The sequence below is a fragment of the Macaca fascicularis genome, chromosome 9 (assembly GCF_037993035.2).
Source record: "Macaca fascicularis isolate 582-1 chromosome 9, T2T-MFA8v1.1".
NCBI lineage: Eukaryota > Metazoa > Chordata > Mammalia > Primates > Cercopithecidae > Macaca > Macaca fascicularis.
In genome coordinates, this window is record NC_088383.1 from 8,365,999 (window position 1) to 8,390,961 (window position 24,963).

The 24,963-nt window shown below is 45.7% G+C and overlaps 1 non-coding gene across 1 annotated transcript; it reads right to left on the reverse strand.

Moving 5' to 3' along the window:
* Nucleotides 1-4,800: 4,800 nt before the first annotated feature.
* Nucleotides 4,801-4,905, reverse strand: LOC123566964 (U6 spliceosomal RNA). The gene has a single exon (XR_006689678.1). It is a non-coding gene; the product is annotated as a U6 spliceosomal RNA (small nuclear RNA).
* Nucleotides 4,906-24,963: the final 20,058 nt, after the last annotated feature.

The window sequence follows — 24,963 nt, forward strand, 5'->3', positions numbered from 1 at the left end:
GCCCCGTTCACTGGCTCACTTTCCAACCTCTGCTGTTATTCCTTCCTTCTGGGCTCATACCCTGGGTCTCTAGCCAACTGGTCCCAGGGACTTGACTGCCTTTTTGCCTGTCTAGTGCCTCGAAACAGAGAACTACAGCCCAAGACCATTTTACCTCTGCAGTAGAATGTGAGAATTAAAACTGATCTCAGTGGGGCACAGTGACTCACGCCTGTAATTCCAGCACTTTGGGAGGCCGAGGTGGGCGGATCACCTGAGGTCAGGAGATCGAGACCATCCTGGCTAACACGGTGAAACCCCGTTTCTACTAAAAATACAAAAAATTAGCCGGGCGTGGTGGCGGGTACCTGTAATCCCAGTAACTCAAGAGGCTGAAGCAGAATTCCTTGAGCCTGGGAGGCGGAGGTTGCAGTAAGCCGAGATCGTGCCGTTGCCCTCCAGCTTGGACAACAAGAGCAAAACTCCATCTCAAAAAAAAATAAAAATAAAAAATTACTGATCTCAATTCAGGCAGGCTCTGTGGCTCACACCTGTAATCCCAGCATTTTAGGAGGCTGAGGAGGGAGGATCACTCAAGGCTAGAAGTTTGAGACCAGCCTAGGCAACAGAGCAAGACCCCATCTCTACAAACAATCAACAAAATAGAGGTGATCTCAATGCAATAGACATGAGGAACCACATGGTGAGACGGATCAAGTGATTTTTTTTCCATGGCCATCAGGACCAGGACAAAAAGCCTGTTCTTTGGACTTACTTATCCTGTGTGGTACCAGACTCAGGCTTCTTCTTTGCATCCCCCCTTAGCTCACCCTGGCCTCAGCAGCTTCATCCTGGCCTTGGGGACACCTGTCACACAGGGTGGGGACCAACACCACCATGTTTACAGACGCACCACGGCAGTGGTTTCCAACCATGGGTGATTTTGCCTCCTTGGGAGATTGTTGGCAATGTCTGGAGATAATTTGGGTTGTCACCACTCGAGGGAAGGGGTGTGCCACTGGCATCTAGTGGGCAGCAGAAAAGCCACCTGCAACAGATTCATCCAGCCCCAAGCGCCCATAGTGCCGAGGTGGAGAAACCTTGACCTTCCCAACATCCCAAGCTTGTTTTGCCAAATCCAGAGTCAGATCTGCCCCGGGGTTGGTTTTGGAAGGTGCTTTTGACTCTCTGTGGATGGTGAGAAGTTGTGAGACTGTGGGGACTGCCGGGCAGGGTGGTCGGAGAGTTAAAATATCTGGGCTGGAGAGTCCTGGCTCTGACCTTAACCATCTATGCACTCACGAAGCCACTTTCTGTCTCAGGCCTCAGACTGCCCGGGAAGGTACCTCTGCCCCAGTGTGGTCGGGGTTGTGGGAACTTGAAGCTAGTCCTGTGCAGCCCACAGAAAATGTTTTGGAAATGTCTGAGCATCTTAGGAGGGCTCGGCCAAGGCTGACGCTTCGAGTACATGGCAGTTATCAGCTTTCACTCTACCTGGTCAGAGCCCAGCCCCTGTGTACAAGGACACCCTGAACAGGCTTCATCGGTCCCTTACCCACTCACCGCTCAACTCCCCTCTGGACAGGTGGGGTGAGGTTCCAACACTTCCCTGTATATAGCCTGCTCCATTCCCATATCATTCTCTACTTGCAACCATTTGTTAACTCCATGCTCTTTCCTCAACCCCCAGCCTCTGTCTTCATAACCATTATGAACAATGTCTACGGTTCATCTACATCCCAGACCAGACGCTCCGTGATGGCAGAGCCATGGGCCCATCTGGTCTCCTCCTAGTGTGGCAGCAAATCCTCACAACCATTATGAAACCTTTCTAGTGATTCTCTGAAAAGGATGGCTCTTCTGCCCCATGTCATCCCTAGGCCCTGACCTGAGCCACTCCTCAAGCATCTCAATCATGCCCTGTTGGTTCCCTGATACCCTCTGACTCCAATAACTCTTCTTGGAGGATCCTTGAAGTTTTTTGAGAATTGCTGTTCAGAATAAGTTATCTCTACTAGAAATGTCTTGAGGTCCGTGAATAGGCGTCTAGGATGCCTTATGCATAGGAGACGCTCAAAAAATATCTGCCACCTCGATTTGGTGATCAACAAGCCTGACGAATGTCATGGCATAGTATTTCTCTGTGTTATAATTGGCGTATATCTCAGCTGTGCAGTGACTTTTTAGTTTCCGTCATTACTGCAACACGAATCTGTTTCTTACTTTTTCTTATCACTGTTAGTTTCTTGCCACTTCACCAGAAACTTATAGCAGAGAGGAAAAAAGAAAACAAAACTCAGAGAAAGAAGGGATGAGATGGAATCCAACCAAAACCTCAGCGCTGCTGCCGACCCCAAATCTGAATTAAAAAAAAAAAAATTCTCTGGTCCAAAGCTTTTAGTTATTTTTTTTCTATCCCTCAGAAACACTAAGTTAGAAATTAAGAGGTACATGATTTGGCTCTTCTTTAGTATATTTTAAAATATAGACACATGGACACATTCTTTGGGAGCCTTAAGTCTTTTAACTCAAAGGAGAATTAATTTCAGTAAACTGCCATCAACGTGGTGGTTGTGGACAGTAGTCTGTTTGTGTGCAAAGCCGTACTTTTCCATCGAGTCTATTCTTTGAACTGATAAATCTCCCCTGAGCAGAAACCACGGCCACAAAATGTCTCAAGCAGAGAGCACAACGCTGCAAGCACTTAGCAGCTCAAAGTTTTTATACCTCGGCTCTACAGTGGCAGCTGCATTTGCCAGCACTGCGTAGCAGCAAGATTTTCATTAATTGTGTGGGGCCCCAGGATGTGTTTTGGTTTTGCAAGCTCTTTTGCAGGCTCTGCCTTCCTGTTCCTCTGTCTTGGTGTGCTCTCTCACACACACAATGCAGGGGACAAGTGCACGTCTTTTACAATTCAAAACCAGAAAAGACCAGAACATTTTTAACTAGTCTGAAAATAAAACAACAACAACAACAGCAGCAGCTCTGAAAGATGTGTTCCTCTATCTCTTTCCTCTGGAAGGCTGCAATGTAAGACATTTATGGGGAGAAGCGATCCTTACAATCCCAAGAAAAGTAAGGAGGAGTCCGGGGAGTCTCAACCCAATTATTTGGCAGTCAACTTTGCCCCTCCAATAAATGAAACTGCAAAGCTGTCTTTAGCGGATACCCAGGCACTGACAGCAAACTGCAGGACCACAGCTTCACATCCATTCCCCGGGGGCATGATTTAAACCCAGAAACCTGTCATCAGGAGGGAAATGGAGAATGGCTCCAGGACTAGCTGAGAAGTGGTGTGAAGGGTTTTTGTCTCCCTTTCAACCCTGTAAACCTAAGTGAACCCGATCTCTGAATGATTATTAAACACTTTACATTCAATGGCTGAAGGATAGTCTATTCATTAAATCAGCGATTCTTAGCAGAGCTATTTCTGCTAGAAGGTATTGTTGGGTGCTGGGAAGGAAGTGTCGATGGTGAGAAGGAAGTGGCTGTAGCAAGTTGGCAAAACTCCCAAGGAAGTTTAAAAAAAAAAAAAAAACTTCTGTCAGTGTCATTGCCTGCAAAATGGATGCCGTTCTTTTTGAGATTAAGGAATCCAGTGAACGAACATAAGTCAATCACATTTACTATGGAAAACAATTACTCAATTCGGCGAAAGGAAGCATAACATCTACCACAGTTCTTGCCTTCCATTCTGAAGGGGCCTGGAGAGGGGACGAGGTTTCTTCCTCATCTCAGATGGATCCTCTGCAGAATTCATGCTCATAAAGGTTAACCAGTTTCTCTTTATCTCTGTCATGAGTTATTAATATCTGGTATCAGTTATTTGCAAATTTTAAACTATTTTGCACAGCAGCGCCTAACACCGTGGTATCTCATCTAAAAGAGGATCTCTTGGTCTTCACAGCACACTTGGTGTGAGGTTTCATCGTGTTTATTTACACGATGTGTTTTCTTTCCATTTTTGTGGTTTTTATTTTTCCTCCACTTCACTTGGAATAACATCGTCTCCTATCTATCTGGGGATAAAAGATGATTACCTTTTTGTTCAGAATCCACTAAACTAATACACTTCTTCTGTTTGTTGCTAAGCAACCAAGCTGGGTTACCGGGAAGAAGCAGACTCCACTGTCAGTTACCTGCTCCTTTCTGATAATTGACCATCAGAGAGCTTGCCTGGTAGGAGGAAGAGCTCGTAGTCAAAAGACTTGAGAAATTTTTTTAAAAATTCAACCATCCAAAGGTTTGCCAAAGCATTCTATCCTAGATAAACAAATGATGGCAAACGCACCAAATAGGTTACTAATCGTTAATAAAAGGAACAGTACACCACACACAGGAATTGGGATGAAACTCAGATGCATTAGAAAGAATCTCGACACAAAAGAGTCCATCCTACGCATTCCAGCTCATGTCTGTGAAACTCTAGAAAAGGCATATCAAATCTAAAGAAACAGAAAGTGAGCAAGGGCTGCCCAGGGTTGAGGATGGACACCATTAGAGACAGGGTGAAATGAACTTGCGATGGTGGAAATGTGCCATCATCTACACCTTTATTTTTATTTTATTTTTATGGATTTAGGGGGTACAAATGCATTTTAGTCACATGGATAGATTGCGTAGTGGTGAAGCCTGTGCTTTTAGGGTAACCATCACCTGAACGGTGTAAATTGTACCCAAAAGGTTATTTCTCATCCCTCACACCCCTCCCAACTTCCCACCTTTTGGAGTCTCCAATGTCTATTTTTCACTCTGTCTGTCCATGTGTACCTATCGTTTAATGGGAACATGCAGTATCTGACTCTCTGTTTCTGAGTTACTAAAAATATGGAACACATCACGAATATGCGTCATCCTTGCACAGTAGTCTTGCTAATCTTCCCTGTATCTCTACGATTTTAGTATATATGCTGCTGGAGGGAGCACCCCGTCATTTATATATTAATTGTGGCTGAGATTGTACAGATACAAATCAAAATGCCATTTAAATGGATGCCTTTCATTGTACATAAATTAATAAAGAAATGAAAGCTATTAGTGTTCATCACCGTTTATTGAGTTTTGACTTAGTTGTGTTATTTTTAGGGTTAGGAAGTCTTTTCCTACTGAGAGTCACTATTTTACAGGGAAAGGAAATTCATGTCACATAAGTAAAATGCAACTTCATTTTTAAAGGAAGAATTTCATTTTTTGAAGGACATTTACTTGAGAAGTATTGTAATTGATATTTCTTCCTTGGTTTCTTTTTTCCTGTCATTTTAATTTCTATTAAGATTACACATTCTAATAATTTTGCATCCTACTTCTTGGAAGCAACTACTTTCAATTCTTTTCAGCTATTTCTTTTGGAATGAGTTTTACATTTCGAGTAAAATGTTTATACTGCTGCTTCTTGACTTTTCAGATTTTGCTGTCTTGGTTTCTAACTCTAGAAATTTAGTATATAATACTCTTTCTCACCCTCTCTCCTTCTCTCACCACACACACACACACACACACACACACACACACACACACACACATAAACATACACACACTTCCCGGTTCCTTGTCTTCCCAATGTAGTTATACCATAATTTGGTTTAGATTTGGTGTTTACCTTCTTGTGACTGTGTAAATGCCATTTGTTGCTGATATGAGTAATAAACTACGAGTACTCTTCCTTCCCTGCACAGCTTTTTGTTTTCCCTGGAGTTAATAGGTGCCAGGTTTTGTTTTGTGCTATTTGTTTGCTCAAGGATCACTGCACACCTACCATCCTGGGTCTTCCTCCACTATCATCCTGTCGACTTTATTCACCTCTCATGAGACTGACACAGCTGTGTACTGGATCACATGTCTTATGAAACTCCCTTTAAAGGGATAAATGACAGCTCTGCACAACTACATACAGGGACACTAAGACCAATAAAAAGACACAGGCTAGCATGAAGTAAGAGGTTTACGGTCTGATTTGCTGCTGAAGTCATGTCCTTATTCCACAGTGGAAAATTGCAAGAGCAAAGATATTCTTTATAGAGTGGACCCTAGCCACAGCATGAAGGTTTCATGTTGCATGAAAAGACTCTGGACTTATGCCTTTCATGCAACTGGAATGTCCCCTGATATGTTTACCAGTCTTTCTCCCCTCATTCCTGCACACTGTAACCGAAGGAGAAACACTCTCCTGGTTACTGTAGACAGGAACATTCTGAGGTGCTCTGAGCAGACGGGACCTTAGGTGATCCTGGTGCCTTTGCATAGAAGAAGCTTTCTCATAAGATAGTTTAATCTAACATTATTTATAATGGGGAATCACCAAAAACAACTGAAGTATCCGACAACAGAGGCGCAATTTCTAAAGGTTGACTTTTAAAATATATATATACACACACACACACATATATGTATGTGTGTGTGTGTATATATGTGTGTGTGTGTATATGTGTGTGTGTGTATATATATATTTTGCACTTCACACACAATCTCTACGCATCACAACAAACCTGCAAGGTAGATATTTGAAACTGAAGTGCAAAACGGGAAAGTGACTTTCCCAAAGCCATTTAGCAATGAAAGGATGTAAGTGTAATTCCAAAGCCAGTACTTGGTGCCCTGTATTATGCTGCAAGACAAGCAAGACATCCTTTCCAGACATCCTGTCCTGGGATTATGTTTTGGTCTCTTGAGCAGCATTCAACAGATATGTCTTCATTTTTAGTAATCTGTGAAGCAAGAAATTGGGAACTCCTAAAGGCTTCACTAGCCGGGACTAAGCACTTCAACTAGGCAAAGGGGCAGATACTCAGAAAACCAGTGAAGGCAGCGGGGACACAAACAGCGTTTCCAGGGCTGTGTGTTAAAAAGGCAAACAATGCAAGTCTATTGGCAGAAGGCCAACGGCCCTGTCCAACCTCACAGCACAAGATTTTCAGAACTGCATGCCCTTGACCGATAGAAGCCCTGCAAAATACATTTGAAGTATCACTATTTTGAAACTTGAGAGGACTGCAGAAAAATCCGCATGGCTTATATCCAAGAGAATTTTTGAGATACCACAGAAAATATAACAAGAGCTCAAATACATAGATTTTTCCATTAAAAAGTACAGTGTGTTGCAATTTGTGAATCTGAAAGAAAAAAAAAAAACAGCTGTTACTTTGGCTGCCATTGCCATAATCTTGTTTCCTAACTGGGGCTCGGTGGAAGAGATTAATCTTCAAAGGCGTACTTGGAAATCAATCTACACAGGAACAAAGACTAAAATCAGAGAAAACATGGAAGGGTTGGTAATTAGACTTCACTGTTTCTGAAGCAATTAGGCTGCAGAGAGCTATGCAAGCCATCCAAGCAACAGTTTGAAGGAGAATCCTCACTTTGTGCAAGATTAAAAGAAAAACAATACACAATCAGTGAGTCTTTGTCAACTTACCTATCTTAGCAGCAATAAGGCTGAAGTTAGGGTTTTACAGCTTGATCACAATTCTCAAAACAATTCACACTAAAATATAAACTCCTAAAAATGCATTCATATGCTATCCCTTCCTGGGCATTTATGTCAAGGCAAAGATGGAACATTCTCGTTGCAGAATTTCAGATACGAGAGAGTAGAGTCTGAATCACTGAGCTAGAAAGGACCCGAGAGATCACCTGTTCCAATTTCCTCATTTTATAGACACCTTGGGCATAAAGGTATAGGCAATTAGCAGGTATTAGAACTCAAATTTCCTGACTCCCCTTGCCAGTGTATCTCTTTCTATGGGAGGGGAGTTTCTGCCTCGAGGCAGAAAGGCCTATGGCATCACAGGACCAAGATAGAGTAAACCCTAAAATCACTTGGGGTTTTGGGGGGATGGGGTAGAGTTGAGACGGTTTGACAACCTCAGAGAGAAACTGAACACAGAAATTTTTCTGAAGGATATTATCTTCCACCCGACCTTACAGGTGGTAAATAAGAAAGGCCATTTTGAAGCAAGACTTTGGCTTTAAGGACTGTTAACTGTGGGCATTAGAAAACCCTTCTTTATGGTCTTGGGACTCTTATACATTTTATATGTTAGAAAATAACTCAAAATTATTAGTACATAGATCATTGGAAGTGTTAATCATTTCTGCAATGTTTACTGTCTACATTATAAGTTTAAAAACTACATGTCCATTTTTTTGGTAAAGGCTCAATTTAATGTACAGATCTGTTAACAAAAATGCTGAGCTAAATCCTACACAGCCTCATAATTGCCTGTCTTTTCCTTTTTTTTTTTTTCTTTTATATCCTTTTTTCTTAGGTGTGTACTATTACTGCTTGCAAAAACAAGGATCTACCACACAATTATGTCTAATTATTCTTGTGGGGGATTCAAAATTTTGAGAAAAAAAAAAAGCAGTGAAAATTATGCATTCACTTGCAGAAAGATGTAATTTGGGGGAAGTTATGGGGAAAAGTGTCAGCAACACTATCTTGCCTGAAGCTTGAATAGTTTAAAGCAGAGAAATGTTGTCATGGTAGTAATCCAAGTAAAATTAGATTTCTACTTCTAACAACAAGATTGGATCCCAGGGAGAGGAGAGACTGAGAGGCCTTAGTTCATAAACTCCACTTGGTATACCATATGAAATAGCTTTATATGCACCTTTGCTTTTGGCGAAGTTGGCATCCCTGACCTCTGACCCAGGCATGTTCACCGTGAGCCAGGCCTAAGAAAAGAGTAGAGAAAACAGAGACTCTGCTAAGTCTGGACACGGTGGCTCACGCCTGTAATCCCAGCACTTTGGGAGGCTGAGGCGGGCAGATCACTTGGGGTCAGGAGTTCAAGACCAGCCTGGTCAATATGGTGAAACCCCCATCTCTACTAAAATACAAAAATTAGCTAGGCGTGATGGTATGCACCTGTAATCCCAGCTACATGGGAGGCTGAGGCAGGAGAATCGCTTGAACCCAGGAGGTGGAAACTGCAGTGAGCTGAGATGGTACCAGTGCACTCCAGCCTGGGTAACAGAGCGAGACTCCGTTTCAAGAAAAAAAAAAAAAAAAAGCCTCTGATCAGCAACGTCTCCACCACACATCCCAACACTTAGCCAGCCCTCTGCATCAGGAAAGAGGGAGCAGCAGGGGAAACCCCAAGGGAAATAAAGACTAACTTTGTCTATTTGCCAGTTTGCGTTGGGCTCTGGTTACTGCTGAGAGACAGAGATAGCAAAACCTGCGTGAAAATATTAACTCCATGTTGGAAACTTGAAATGCTTAGTCAAGCCCACTTCAGTTCCATTTTCCCCTGCTTCTAAGGAGGAGAAAGAGCGGAGTGAGAGAAAAAGAGCAAGAAGGAGGATGCATAAGAGTTCCTGACATCCCCCTTCGTAAGCGGCCACTATGTGCCAAGAAAAAAGATGAATAAGACGCAGCCTATTTACAGGAATATCATATCTGGTGAGCCAGATTCTCTCACAATATGTTGACCGTATCCCTGAGAACAAGGGACACGGAAGTGTCCTGCATAGTGCTTAGGACACAGTGTGTGCTCCAGAAGGGTTTGTTCAATCTCCACCCACATCTGAACATCTAGGACCTGCTCTGTGGAGGGAATGTGACTTTCACGGGAAAGGCGTGATGGTTACTTTCATGTGTCAACCTGCCTGGCTGTGGGGTGCCCAGGTTAAGCACTGTTTCTGGGTGTGTCTGTAAGAATGTTTCCAGATGAGATTAGCCTTTGAATGGGTGAACTGAGAAAAGCAGATGACCCTTCCCAGTGTAGGTGGGCCCCATTAAATCTATGGAGGGCCTCACTAGAACAAAAAGGCAGAGGAAGGAGTAATTTACCTCCTTTTTCCTGCCTCATTGCTTGAGCTGGGACACCTCATCTCCTCTTCTCCTTACTTTAGACTGGGATTCACACCACTGGCTCCCCTGCTTCTCCTGCCTTCAGACTTGAGATGGATTACACCATGGGCTTTCTGGGGTCTCCAGGTTGTAGATGGCAGATTACAAGGCTTCCTAGCCTCCCTGCTTATATGCGCATTATTGGATATTCCTTATAATCAATCAATCTACCTATTTCTATCTATCTATCTATCTATCTATCTATCTATCTATCTATCTATCTAATCTTTCTCTCTTTGTCTCTCTGTGTATCTAGCCAATTAGAAAGCTCTTGTAAGTTATTTCTCCCATGAGTGGGGTGGGATTGGAAGTCAGAGGGCAAGACAAGAGGCCTAGACTCTAAAGATAGATGGACAAGGAAGAAAAACAAACAAACAAACAAACAAAAACCCTGCAGTAGAGACTGTCATTTATTACCTAATATCCATCCATTCCCCCCTCCTTAAAGACCAAACTTCTTTTTACATGGGTACCAAACATTACATTTCCTGGTCTCTCTTGCAGCTTGGCATGGCCGTGTGACTAAGCTGGGCTCAATATAATGTAAATAAAAATGTTGAGTGGGACTCTTCCAGGAAGTCTGATTGAAAGGCATAGATTGTCAGGAAGAGTCTGTGTTGCATTTCTGCTTTTCCTCTTTCTCTTTCCTACCTTAATGTGACAGCTGGACCTCCAGCAGCTATTTTGAACCTTGAGGTGGCCTGGGAAACAAAAGCCATCCATGCACTGAAAATGTCAGAGTGGAAAGATCAGAGCATGGATTTGTAAGGACCACCTTGCTAGCCAGTACTACGGTGACATGACAGAGAAGTGAACCTCTAACTGGTTGCTTTGTGGTTTTCTGTTATGTGTGACCAAATCTAATTTTAACTAACCCAGAAATCTGCTCTCTGTTGCCCTCTAACTGAATGTCAATGGCTTCCCATCTATAGTTATTTACATGAAGTATGATGACAGATTTTATATTATGAAATGAGCAAGAACAATGTCGTTTTAAACTTCCCTTGATAAAAAAAAAAAAAATGCTCATTTCTCTTTACTCACACCCTTTGTGATTTGCCACTCAGATTTCCAAGAAAGGGAAATTAGTCAACCTGCTTTCTATGTACCAGAGCTTTCTTCAATCCCTGCTGGCCATGAGGGACATGGAATCGCACATACATAAAATGGGAACAGCCCTGCCTCTAAATTATTCCCCAACTAGTTCTGGAAGTCCCAAGAGGAGGGTCACACGGGTCCTGACACCATCCTTCTCCCTAACGACACTGCTCCCCTTGCTCTTTGACTCCCTGACCCTACCTAAAAGGAGAAAGTCCTGCTTCTGGAAATCATGAGGTTCAGGCTGCCTCCCAGCTCACAGGCTCACCACACTCCAGTGGGCTCCAAATGCATCCTTTACAGCTTCCCAGACACCCAGTCACCCATTTGCCCCAACAAGAACATCCCGCGCTTTCAACATCTAATTAGATGTATAGCAATTTTACTGAAAAATTCTTTAAATATCTGTTTTTCCATCACGAATGCCTTTCCCAGAACCTAAGCTGGATCGTAAGACCCCATTGAAGAGGTTTATATCTTGTTATTCTTTGCATTCCTGGCACCCAGCATAGTGCTTGACACGTGGAAGGGATTTATTAAAGTTTATGTACGAACGACGGCTCTAGCGGATAACACAAATACTCATTTATTTTCTCTTCTAACCCTAAACAATCATCCTGGCACCAGTGAGCCCCAGCTCTTGTCCTTTAAGAGAAATTCTTTTCTGCACACTCTTACTTAGTTCTGAAGAGCAAAAGGATTTATCTCATGTTGTCAAGTTGTGACTCCTCACCTCACACAGCACTGGATGTCTTAGAGGGGCTGAGGGAGAAGAGATGGTCTTTTGCGTCTATGTCCTTGGTATGCTCTGTCATCCCATTGTTTCCTGCTCCTCTAGGTCCCCACCAATGGGTACCATATCACAAATATAGAGGTCCGCATTTAACTTGGGAAGTGCAAGCCTAACATGCCACAAAATTCTCAACTTCCAACTTCTCTCTACCCCTCCACTCCCAAATTGCTCTACTAATGGAGAAAAGGAAGAGGCTCAGTGAACTATGAGCATCATGATCATCATTTGGGATTTTGCAGATATAGGATAAGAAGACAGCTTTTAGGCGCTCGGGCTGAACTCTCTGGTGGGACATCGTTTAGGGGATGGTGTGGGAGACTCAGTCTCTTCCAATCGCCTGGTTGGAGAGCTCAAGAGCTCCTAAATTCGGATGCAGGAGCAAGGTGGGGGGCCTGTTGCAAACTTCCTGCTGCGAACAACCACTGCACTGTCCACACACAAGAGGCAAGGGTGTCGTCCCATTAGCAAGCTACCCGTAAGTTCTTACTACAGGAAGGCGGGATTCAATGGGCCGCTGTGCAGGACAGTCTGGGAGGCTGGGTGGAGATCCTGCCACACGGCAGGGCGACAGGAGCAACAGCAAGGAGAGAAGCTGACTCAGGAAGGGCTCCTCCCACCAAACTCTCCAAACTGCCTTGGAGAGCTTCTCTGCATGGCAGCACTCTCAATCTCCCTAAATCACAATGGGGAGTGAATCTGTCTTGTTTCCTCATTATATACTGGGGACCTAGCACAATGTCTGGCATATGTTAGGAACGCAATAAATATTTGTTGAGCAGATAAATGAACGCACACACAATGAAACTGCTGATCTGTGGCTTTAAAGCAAATCTCAGGGCACATTGCAAGGAGTTGATGCAGAGCAGACGCAGCAGAAGAAGCTTTGGTGTATAAATTAGCATGTGCTTATTTAGAAGGACCCAAGGATTTTGATAAGCTGGAGAAGAAATCTGTAATACAGCATTAACCTGTACATCCCCGCCAGCCAGAGATTATATACTTGTATAGCTCAGGCACAGCCCCCAGGGACTTTCAGAAACTCTTTTCTCTCTTTCCTTGCAAGCCAGCTCCTTGTTGTAGCAAAGTGGATTGGCAGTTGAGACGCCCGGCTTCAGGTCTCACTCAGGCTGGCATTTTGTGTGCATGCGAGTGAGTGTGTGGGTTGGCTTTGGGCAAATGACTTAATCTCCCTACATCGCAGAGATGGAGATCATGAAGATAATTTCTGCTGGACTAAATTCACAAGTTTGAGTCAATATCAAACCGAGGAACTGGTCTGAAACACACTTCTAAGCCCCCGAAGTCCAAAAGGCACGTGTTCTTTCCTTTCTTTTAAAGCTTTTTCTGGGTTTTCGTCCTTTTTGCATTCCTTAACTCATATCTTTTTCTTTATGTTTCCCCAACGTTCTTCTTTATCTTTCTTTGTTATATTTGCATGGATTTGTACACTTTTTTAAAAATGCTGGAAATCCCTTCTGAACCATGAGATCCTTTTTGTTGTTTCTTCCATAAAACGGAGCAAAAGATTGCACAAAATTTATGCTCGGTAGATTTGGTGGCACTGAGCAGGGCCCTGCGATCTCAGCTGGAGGCACGAGCCTGGGGCGTGAGGGTAAAGATAGGCTGCTTGCCTGAGCTCAGGGGCCTCAGCACGCCAACAGCGGTCAGTGATCTTCCCCAGACTTCACGGCTTTGAAACAGTCGTGTTCTTAGCTCCGTTAGGAAGCTCCTCGTAAAATGTATGCCAAGTAATTTGCCTTATTTTCCCATTCCTCCAGTTTCCTCCTCAGCGGACATTACTTAAAGAACAACAACTTGCAACCTCTATGGGAACTTCTGTACAAAGAGGAAAGAGGCTAAAACTGTGGATCGAACCATGTCAGTGTAGGACAACATAAACACAAGGTCAAAGAAGGAAAGTGGCTTCGGCTTCCCTCGGGACACGGAGTTCCATGTTGATTAAAGATTAAACAACACTCAGAATTATGCGAAGGTTTTATCCGGCTCAGTGCAGCGATTCAGCCTCCCTCTGAATGGAGAGGCTGAGAAACCCTCCCTCTCCCGCCATCCAGCATTTGATGTTCCCCAGAACAATGATGAATAATGAGTCCACCAAACATCATATCATTTAACCTTCAAAAAAGACACGTCAGTACTCTCATTAAGGGCATTTGACCCAGAGAGAAACAGGCTGAGAGAGGATTAACCGGGTGTAGAAGGTCACCCACCAGCAGTGGCAGAGCTGGAATTCTAACTAGGTTTTCTGGTTCATTTTCATTTTCTTTGTAGTTAATTTATAAATGTACTTTGGCTTTATCCTTGTTGACATACCACAGGAATAGACGTTTATGCTGCTCACATTTCAGTAACATTCTGATTTAAACGATGTAAATCAAAAGTGGGACCTGTAAGCATGTTTCTTTTTTTCTTTTTTTTTTTTTTCCTTTTTTTTTTTTGAGACACAGTCTTGCTCTGTCACCCGGGCTTGAGTGCAGTGGTGCGATCTCGGCTCACTGCAACCTCCACGTCCCAAGTTCAAGCAATTCTCCTGCCTCAGCCTCCCAAGTAGCTGGGATTACAGATGTGTGTGCCACCACACCCGGCTAATTTTTGTATTTTTCTTTTTTTTGTTTTTTGAGATGGAGTCTTGCTTTGCCACCTGGGTTTGAATGCAGTGGTGTGATCTCAGCTCACTGCAACCTCCACCTCCCAGGTTCAAGCAATTTTCCTGCCTCAGCCTCCCAAGTAGCAAGGATTACAGATGCCTGCCACCACACCCGGCTAATTTTTGTTTTTTGGGTTTTTTTTGTAGATATGGGGTTTCACCATGTTGGTCAGGCTGGTCTTGAACTCCCGACCTCAGGTGATCTGCCTCCCAAAGTGCTGGGATTACAGACGTGAGCCACTGCGCCCAGCCAGCATGTTTTCTTATAAAGCTGCCTTGGTTGATCCCCCTAAACGTTCACATCCAATGTCACGGGATCGAGGGTGATTTGGGGTGCTCGGCACATGATATCCTGTAGTTCCACACCTCTGCCTGGTCTACACTGAAGTCCTTGTGTATAAATTCAATAATGAACACCAAGGTTCCTTACTAATAGAAAGTCAGTTTTTACAAGCTGTAAGTTTTGATGACATTGATAGTGATGTTAGGAACAGAATGGGTTTCAACATCCTGTTTTCCAATCATAAATGAAATTCATTGTAGAAACTTCAGCAAATACAGACTATAACCCCCAAATCCCTTATAACTGAGGCAAACCAGAGCTTCTGGAGTACTGGGAGGCTCACGTGACTTTCTTTTCCAGCCTTTTTTTCTAAGTGCATCACTGGCTTCACGCTTTGTAGTCCAGGCTGTGCCACTTTGATCACTTAATATCATACTGTGGTTTTCCCCACATCAATAACAATGATACAGAGACAGTTTTACACTTTTCAGCACGCCATGACTTGCTGTGAGTTATTGAAATGTCGTAAATAACCATGTCTCTTTTGCTTGGCACACGCTCCCAAAGTAGGATGACTGGGATAGAGGGAAAGGACATCTTTCAGGCTTGTTATGCAGTATGTTGTGGACTCTTGTTGTGGGGTCCTAGGTCTGTCCAGTATTTTGGGGTTCACCCCTGTGACCCTCTATGGGTTTCCATGCCCCTAGGCTGCCCCAGCACCATGTCCATCATCATTTCTGGGGTCCCCTCACCTCAGAGAGCCTGCTTCCTATGACTGCGTGGGCCAGCTGGAGAAGCATGTCCCAAGATACTTCAAGTTCCTGTGTCCCTGCCCTCTAAGCACGGGCCTGAGTGCTCCTGGGGCCTAAGGGCCTCTACCCGCCGCCCTCTAGGGCCCACTGTCTGCACTCTCAGGCCTGTGGGGCTCCCCCTCCCGTGCACCTGTCTCTGCCTAGCAGGTGGACACCAACATCCATGTCCCCACCTGAGAATCGGCAGCCATCTTGCCAGCCCTTCTGGCTGTGGGGCCTTCCAGTACCTCGACGCCTAAGTACGGAGTTCCTGTTTGCTTTCCTGTCTCGGTGGTGGGGAAAGAAGGGGAACTGTTCCTTGAAAGCCCCAAACACTAGAAAATTGGTCTGCAAGGTTATGTGAGTTTGACCTAGATGTGGGATGTTTGCAAGTATGTTTCCACATTCCTAAGGTGCTACTGGTTTCACTTTGTATTAGGATGAGGGGAACTCCAGGGGTGGCATTGGTGGGGGCAATGGGGAGTGCTATTTGTCGAGTTTCCCTTTGATCAGGTGATGAAGAATGGGTGTCGTGAGAACGGCGGAACTTGGCCTCTTTAGGATTCCAGCAGAGGGACGCCTGGATCTGGAAGCCAACTCCTTGTCAAGGGTCTTGAATCCACCAGCTGGTCTGTGATGTGAATGGAGACGCTGATGTTGCCAGGAAGTTTTTCTACAAAGGACCATGTGGTCCTCGGGTCAGGCCTAAATGGAGGGACATGAGTTCCTTTTAGCGATGAGAGCCTCCCAGTTAGGCCAGGATGAATAGATCTGATTGCCTTTGTTGTCATGAGCGTCCGAATCTCTTGTTCTGAGTCTTGTGATTTTCTAGGTCAATAATATTATTTCCCAAGTTGTGAATAAAATCCAGCCTTTTAAAAATAGGACCGAATGCCAGTGGCTTAATAGACACTGTTCTTTTTTTTTTTTTTTTTTTTTTTTTTTTTTTGATGTGTATGTCTCCCAACTCTTTTTTTTTTATTTTTTTATTTTTTTATTTTTATTTTTAAATTTATTTATTATTATTATATTTTAAGTTGTAGGGTACATGTGCATAACGTGCAGGTTTGTTACATATGTATACTTGTGCCATGTTGGTGTGCTGCACCCATCAACTCGTCATTTACATCAGGTATAACTCCCAATGCAATCCCTCCCCCCTCCCCACTCCCCATGATAGGCCCCGGTGTGTGATGTTCCCCTTCCTGAGTCCAAGTGATCTCATTGTTCAGTTCCCACCTATGAGTGAGAACATGCGGTGTTTGGTTTTCTGTTCTTGTGATAGTTTGCTAAGAATGATGGTTTCCAGCTGCATCCATGTCCCTACAAAGGACACAAACTCATCCTTTTTTATGGCTGCATAGTATTCCATGGTGTATATGTGCCACATTTTCTTAATCCAATCTGTCACTGATGGACATTTCTTAACTCTGATTACCAAATCCATCTGAGAGGGTCTCTTGGAATGAGAAGAGAGAAGCCAAGAAGTGATTTTACTCTATGGAGGCGGAAAAGGTGACAACTTCTTGATCAGAGGTAATGCATGTCTTTTTAAGATGGAGAGTAACTTTGTCATGTCTGGAATGGAAGAAAACTCTGTCTTGTTCTTTCTTCCTAAGTGGAGGAAGACAAAGCTGGAGTCACTGCACTGGAAGCAAGGCCTGGTAATGGGGACAAAGAACCAGGCTATAAATACTTGGGCTGACAGAGCAGCAGATGGTTGGGTTGGAAGTGGATTTCTGGGCGGGAAATTTGCTAAGTGGTGTTGGCATATGTTTCTTCAAGTCTTTGACCTGCTTGTTTCTCAAAAGACTTTATTAAATGCTCAGAAAGTAAATTGAAGAAGTTGTGACAGCAAAGGAAAGTTGAAAAGGAAGGAAAAAGATTCACCGAGGCTTGTGCCTCCGTCTCCTCTTTGTGATACATATGCGTGGCAAGTCATCATTTTATTCATTCACAAAAATACCAAAGCACCACCTCAAACTTCCCAGGCCTCTTTCCCCTGGTCACCACTCTCAGCGGATTGCAAACAGAAAATGGAGAGGGCAGTTGGCTCCAGGCCTGTGGAAGCAGAGTTGGTTTAACCCCATAGAAACTTCCTCTTGAAGAAAATCAAATGCTGCATGTTCTCACTTATAAGTGGGAGCTAAACAGTGGACATACATGGCCATAAAGATGGGAGCAATAGACACGGGAGACTCCCAAAGGGGAGAGGGAGGGAGGCTGGCAAGGGCTGGACAAATTGCCTACCAGGTACTATGCTCACTATTAGGGTGACTGGTTCACTAAAAGCCCGGACCCCAGCAATACAGAAATACACCCATGTAATCCACCTGCATGTGTATGCCCTGAATCTAGAAGAAGAAGAAAGAAGAAGGAGAAGGAGAGAAAGAATGAGAAGGAGAGAAAGAACGAGAAGGAGAGAAAGAACGAGAAGGAGAGGAAGAAGAAGAAGAAGGAGAGGAGGAGGAGGAGGAGGAGGAGGAGGAGGAGGAAGAAGAAGAAGAAGAAGAAGAAGAAGAAGAAGAAGAAGAAGAAGAAGAAGAAGAAGAAGAAGAAGCAGCAGCAGCAGCAGCAGCAGCAGCAGAAGCAGAAGAAGAGGAGGAGGAGGAGGAGGAAGAAAGAAGAAAGAAAGAAGAAAGAAGAAAGAAGAAGGAGAAGGAGAAGGAGAAGGAGAAGGAGAAGGAGAAGAAGAAGAAGAAGAAGAAGAAGAAGAAGAAGAAGAAGAAGAAGAAGAAGAAGAAGAAGAAGAAGAAGAAGAGGAAGAGGAGGAGGAAGAGGAGGAAGAAGAAGAAGAAGAGGAAGAAGAAGAGGAAGAAGAAGAGGAGGAAGAAGGGGAGGAAGAAGAAGAAGAAGAGGAAGAGGAAGAGGAAGAGGAAGAAGAAGAAGAAGAAGAAGAGGAAGAAGAAGGAAGAAGAAGAAAAGAAGAAGAGGAGAAAGAAGAAGAAGAAGAAACTCCCTGTTGACTCCTGCCCTGGAACCGTGACCATCCACATGTATAGCCATTGTGCAGCCCTGCTGGTAAGAACAGCAGCTCAACTCAGAACTGTTTATTTCATAAAGTCATGCTGGCTGGGCACAGTGGGTCACATCTATAATCCCAAGCGCTTTGGGAGTCCAACGAGGGAGGATAGCTTGAGGTCAGGAGTTCGAGACCAGCCTGGGCAACATAGTGAGACTCCCATCTCCACTAAAATTTTAAAAATTAGCTAGACATGGTGGCATGTACCTGTAATCCTAGCTGCTCAGGAGGGGGAAGTAGGAGGACAGCTTGAGCCCAGGAGTTTGAAGATGCAGTGAGTTATGATCGTACCACTATACTCCAGCCTGGGAGACAGAACAAGACCCTGTCAATAAAAATAAAATTATATCATTATAATAAACAAGTTATAAAATTTTTTAAATAAAAATATATAGATATAAAATAGAAATATAAAACATTTAAAATATAAATATAAATTATAAAAATATAATTATAAAATTTATAATTAGTTTTTAATTATAAATTCAGTGGATACATTAAATAAGTAAATAATTTTTTTAAAGTAATGCATCTCCAAAGTGTGATTTCAGTTTTGCTAATGTTGGACCAAGATTTCAGCTTCTGCTTGGCTCGAATCCATATTTTCTCTGAGAAGTTACCCATTAGCTTCATTTATGATGTACCCTTGGTTCACAATGTTCTAAATTCCTCCTCCAGGGCACACAGTAAGGAGCTCCTAGCATGAGCAAGAACAAGCTCCCGCACCATAGTTCAGCACTGCTTGTAGACCTCTCACTAGAGGGTGAATTCTTTAATGGCAGGAGTCACATTATCTCTTAAATTTTTTTTTTTTTTTGAGATGGAGTCTCACTCTGTTGTCCAGGCTGGAGTGCAGTGGTGCAATCTCGCCTCACTACACCCTCCACTTCCCGGGTTCAAGTGATTCTCCCTGCCTCAGCCTCCCAACTAGCTGGGATTACAGGTGCAGGCTGCCATGTCTGGCTAATTTATTTTTAGTGGAGGCAGGGTTTCACCGTGTTAGCCGGGATGATCTCGATCTCCTGACCTCATGATCCACCCGCCTCAGCCTCCCGAAGTGCTGGGACTACAGGCGTGAGCCGCCGTGCCCGGCCGGTCTCTTAATTTTTTAATGCCCCAGAGCGGCCAGCACGGTGCCCTGCACCTTAGGAAATGTGAAAACTGCTAGTCCGTACATGGGCAGAACACACGCTCTCACCTCTCTACTGGAAGAAAGCCTCTGGCTAGGCAATGGGCTGCGGGCGCTACCTGTGCCTGCAGGATAGGCCCATGAATCCGGGTACAGAGGAGCCGCCTGCGGAGCCAGTGTCCCGCCTCTCCCTACGGTGCAGCAGGAGAACTCTCATGAAACGCGTGCAGAATGGAAATAAAAATCGACCGGGTACGCTGGCTCACGCCTGTAATCTCAGCACTTTGGGAAGCCGAGGCTGGTGGATCACTTGAGGTCAGGAGTTCGAGAACAGCCTGGCCAACATGGTGAAACCTGTCTCTACTAAAAATACAAAAATTAGCTGGGCGTGATGGTGGGCAACGGTAGTCTCAGCCACTCGGGAGGCTGAGGCGGGAGAATCACTTGAAACCTAGGAGGCAGAGCTTGCAGTGAGCGGAGATGGTACCACTGTACTCCAGCCTGGGTGACAGAGCGAGACTCCATCTCAAAAAAAAAAAAAAAGAATCGTCCCACTGCAGATCAGAATTCTGGCTGCCTGAGAGGTAGCTTAGGGTCGCTGCAGTCCACAAGGGTCAAGTTCTGGATGAAGAATGGGGTGGAGGAGGTGGAGTGGAGTGGCACCTGCATCTCCTTCCAGCTGGGCGCTGCCCACAGTGACCGTTTGCCTCACTCTAGAGGCACAGGCCTCTGTGGAGCTGTGCTGGTGGATGGGCAGTGGTGTGCAGCTTCCTCAGCTGCACCTCTGCATCCCTCATAGCAATGTCCCAGCCTTCCCAGGCAGCTGCTGCTTCCCACCATCCCAGCACTGTGGCACTGTCCCAATTCAGTGCTCCCGCAGCTCAGGGGACTTGCGTCTTCTGACCACTTCATAGCTGACTGTCACCTTCAACTCTTGATAAAGCAGCAGTTTCTATATCTTCCACCGTCTTACCCACCAGCTATGATTTTCCGTGGTCTCACCTCAATTCCTGAGGAATCAACTATATAATGTGATTGAAGACGGGTCCCTCCTATCTAAAGGTGATGCTTGGACCTTGTCAACGGTAGCCAGAATGATGTCTTGAAAATACACAAATCACAGTGTTGGCTCTTGCCCCTGCCCAAACCATGTGGGAGAACATGTTTGAATCCTGCTACTCCTTACTCTGACCCCAAAGACTAAGGAAGCTTTCCTCTGTGGCTTGTTTGTATGTCATAGAGGCTAAGACTTGGGCGGGAGATGTAGAAACTGCAAGACCTGGCCATTTGAGACATTTGTTTAAGCTGCCAAATAGAAAATGCAAGTCCAAACTGTGTGCTTTTTCCTGCAAAGGAAGCTCCCAGGCAGGTTTTCCAGGGCTAACTTTTTGTTAGACTACTGTTTTAAAACCTTTAGTGTATGCAAATTCTGCAGTTATTTTCCTTAATTATACACTGTCTCTGGCTCCTGACATTTCAACAATCCGAACTTCAGATTCACTTTTGTTTGTTTTCTAAAAAATATCCTATAGCTTCACCAAAAACTCAGTCCTCTGGGTCTTCTTGGCTTCTAGCCCTTAGTGACTGTGACTCTCCTATATCCTCATTACCCACCCCATGAACTTCGCCGAAGAACGCCTCCCAACTCTTAAGGGAATCCTTTTCTCCCCTTTCTTCTTCTTGTCTGTACCAGATGTCCATTTCAAATCACCCCCAGGCTGTGTTTATTTTCTCAAATAGGCATCACTCATCTGACCATCCCAAATAGGTTCATTTTTCTTTGCATTATCCTTACAATGACAACCAGTTTAAATCCCCAGGAAGAAGGGACGTCTGAGGTGTTATCCTTCCCTAAGTGACGGAGAGCTTACAAGGCATCTGCTACTCTAGGAGCCTCATCATCAAACTCTTCCTCTGTGATCATCACACAGTTTCATAGAACAGATCCTGCAGGAGGAAGATTTAGCTCAGCAATATGCCTTTCAACTCACAAAGAAGGGCTACAGAGAAGGAGAGGCTGTGCCTAGCGGGGGAAATGATGTGTCCTAAGGCCTGGGGTCCACGACGGAGCCTGGAATCAGGACATGGACCATGAAAGGTTTGTAGACCATGGGAAAGGGAATGGTTCCTGTCCTAAGGGCAACATAAAGCCACTGGAGTATTTTAAGCAAGGAAACGGCGTGACCACCTCTGTATTTCATGAAGGTCCTGCTGGCCAACGTGGTCATGGAGAGATGGGAGGAAAGCCGGGGTGTTGAGGGGAGACCAGGAGTCTTGCTTGCATGGAGCAAAGAGCAGTGGATCTGGGGACAAGATAATGGATTAAAACATGGTCCAGAGATAGAACAGACAGGCTTGATGGTCAATTGGATGAAGGAGCTGAAGTGGACACGGAAACCATGAGTGACATCCAGGTCTCTGGCTTGGGAAGATTAATTGGTGGTGCCATTTGCTGAGATATGGAACATGAAAAGAAGGGCAGGTTTGGGGAAGAGAAGGGATGAGTAGATATTGCACTTTTGCAGTTGAGGGTCTGTGGGATATCCCACCAGAATGAGCCGGTCAGCAGCTGGAGTGAGTGTGTGGGGTTCATGAGAGAGCTGGGATGGTCCCTGAAGCTCTGGTATTAATGAGTTCTGAGAGTGTGTGGGATGAAAAGAGTTACTTATTAATAGATAGGCCCTGGAGGAGGTCAATATTTAACAGATGGACAGAGAGGCAGGAACGTCTGCGTGGGTTACCAAACGTGAGCATCTGGGGGGCTTAGGGGGCTAAAATCCCACGCAGGGGTATTATCTCTGAAATCAAGGAAAAATTATGTTTTGACAAGAAAAGTAAGTTTAACAAATATGACTAAGAGGAAAGGTAAGACAAGGACTGAAAGTGATGAAGTGGTCATTTATAACCTGAACAAGAGGCCGGGTGTGGTGGCTCACGCCTGTAATCCCAGCACTTTGGGAGGTGGAGGCAGGAGGATCACCTGAGGTCAAGAGCTTGAGACCAGCTTGGCCAACGTGGTGAAACTCTGACTCTACTAAAAATACAAAAATTAGCCGGGTTTGGTACCATGCACCTGTAATCCCAGCTACTCGGGAGGCTGAGGCAAGAGCATCTCTTGAACTTAGGATGCAGAGGTTGCAGTGAGCTGAGGCTGTGCCACTGCACTCCAGTCTGGGCAACAGAGTGAGACTCCATCTCAAAACAAACAAACAAACAAAATAATAATAACCTGGGCAAGAGAAGTTTCAGTGAGGTGGAGGGGCGTATGTTGGGGGATTTGATGTGGGGGCCGGATTGTGGCAGACTGAGAAGGATGTAGCAGGAAGAGTCCATGCAAATTGTGACTTCACAGTGGAGCAGAGACTCCAGAAAGTCGACAGAAGATGCGGCTGGGTTGAGGAAGATTAAAAAAAAAAAAAAAAAAAAAAGAGGCTGGGCCTGATGGCTCATGCCTGTAATCCTAGCACTTTGAGAGGCTGAGGTGGGAAGATCCTTTAAGCACAGGAGTTCGAGATGAGCCTGGGCAACATGGTGAAACCCCATCTCTACAAAAAATACAAAAATTAGCCTGGCATGGTGGTGCACGCCTGTGGTCCCAGCTACTCGGGAGGCTGAGGCAGGAGGATTGCATGAGCCAAGGAGTTTAAGGCTGCAGTGAGCCGAGATGGTGCCACTGCACTCCAGTCTGGGCTACAGAGTAGCCAGAAGGAACATTTTAACTTGAACATTTTAAAAGATAATGGAAAGATGCTGGGAGAGGAAAGATGTGAAGTTCAAAAGAGAGGCCCTTCCCAATGAGACAGGAGGTACAGGCAGACGGCTTCCTCAGAGGGGGCAGGACACTTTGTCTGTCGTCACAGAAAGGAAGAAGGAAATAGGAGGGATGCAGCTGCAAGGCCGGGTGTTTTTCCATGGCAGGAAGTCGAGGGAGTCTCGGGACCTTTATTTCCTCTGGAAAATAGAAATCAAGACAGTCACCTAAGAGCAGGGAGGCTGGGGCATGGCTGGAGGCCCGTGGAGGGGAGGAGAGGCCCATGGTGTAGCTGGAGGCCCATGGAGGGGAGGAGAGGCCCATGGTGTAGCTGGAGGCCCGTGGAGGGGAGGAGAGGCCCATGGTGTAGCTGGAGGCCCGTGGAGGGGAGGAGAGGCCCATGGTGTAGCTGGAGGCCCGTGGAGGGGAGGAGAGGCCCATGGTGTAGCTGGAGGCCCGTGGAGGGGCGGAGAGGCCCATGGTGTAGCTGGAGGCCTGTGGAGGGAGAGAGAGGCCCAGGAATGTGGCTGGAGCCCTGTGGAGGGGAGGAGAGGACGGGGTGTGGCTGGAGCCCTGTGGAGGGGAGGAGGGGACGGGTGTAGCTGGAGGCCTGTGGAGGGGAGGAGGGGACCGGGGCGTGGCTGGAGGCCTGTGGAGGGGAGGAGAGGACCGGGGCGTGGCTGGAGCCCTGTGGAGGGGAGGAGGGGACGGGGTGTGGCTGGAGGCCTGTGGAGGGGAGGAGAGGACCGGGGCGTGGCTGGAGCCCTGTGGAGGGGAGGAGGGGACGGGGTGTAGCTGGAGGCCTGTGGAGGGGAGGAGAGGACCGGGGCGTGGCTGGAGCCCTGTGGAGGGGAGGAGAGGACGGGGTGTGGCTGGAGCCCTGTGGAGGGGAGGAGGGGACGGGGTGTAGCTGGAGGCCTGTGGAGGGGAGGAGAAGACGGGGTGTGGCTGGAGCCCTGTGGAGGGGAGGAGAGGACGGGGTGTAGCTGGAGGCCTGTGGAGGGAGAAAGAGGCCCGGGGCATGGCCAGGGCCCCGTGGAGAGGAACAGAGGCTGGGACATGGCTGTAGGCCTGTGGAGGGAGTGAGAGCTGAGCGTGGATGCAGGCACTGAGGAGGAAGCCTCCACCCGACCGCACAGCCAGGCTCTTCTGCAGCCCTTAGCGCTCCAGGCAGGAGCAGGTAGAAAGAGGGCTCTACCATGGGGTCCTGTGTGACAGGAAAAGAAAAGGCCAGGGAGAGGCCCAGAGGGTAGTGGAAGTGGCTGATGATGGAAGCTATGCTGGAAATGGAAGGAAACTGGGAGAGGAAGGAACTCAGAAATAAGAAGAAAGCAAAGGTCTCAGAAGCTGGCAGGTCCCACTGAAGCCGAAGAACCAACTGTGGAACCTGGCGAGAGTTCAGGCAATAAGATCCAAGGGAAGAGACGACGATCAGAAAAATGCACGTGAGAGTGGAGGGAGAGAGGGAGTAAAGGAAACTGAGTGCCCAGAGGTGCACACTGTCATGTCATGTGAGTTATTGGCCTTCATTTTGGATTTGCACTTCTCCATGGCCAAGGGGTTTAAGTGGTTGAAATGTCTAGCCAACCACGACAAAAT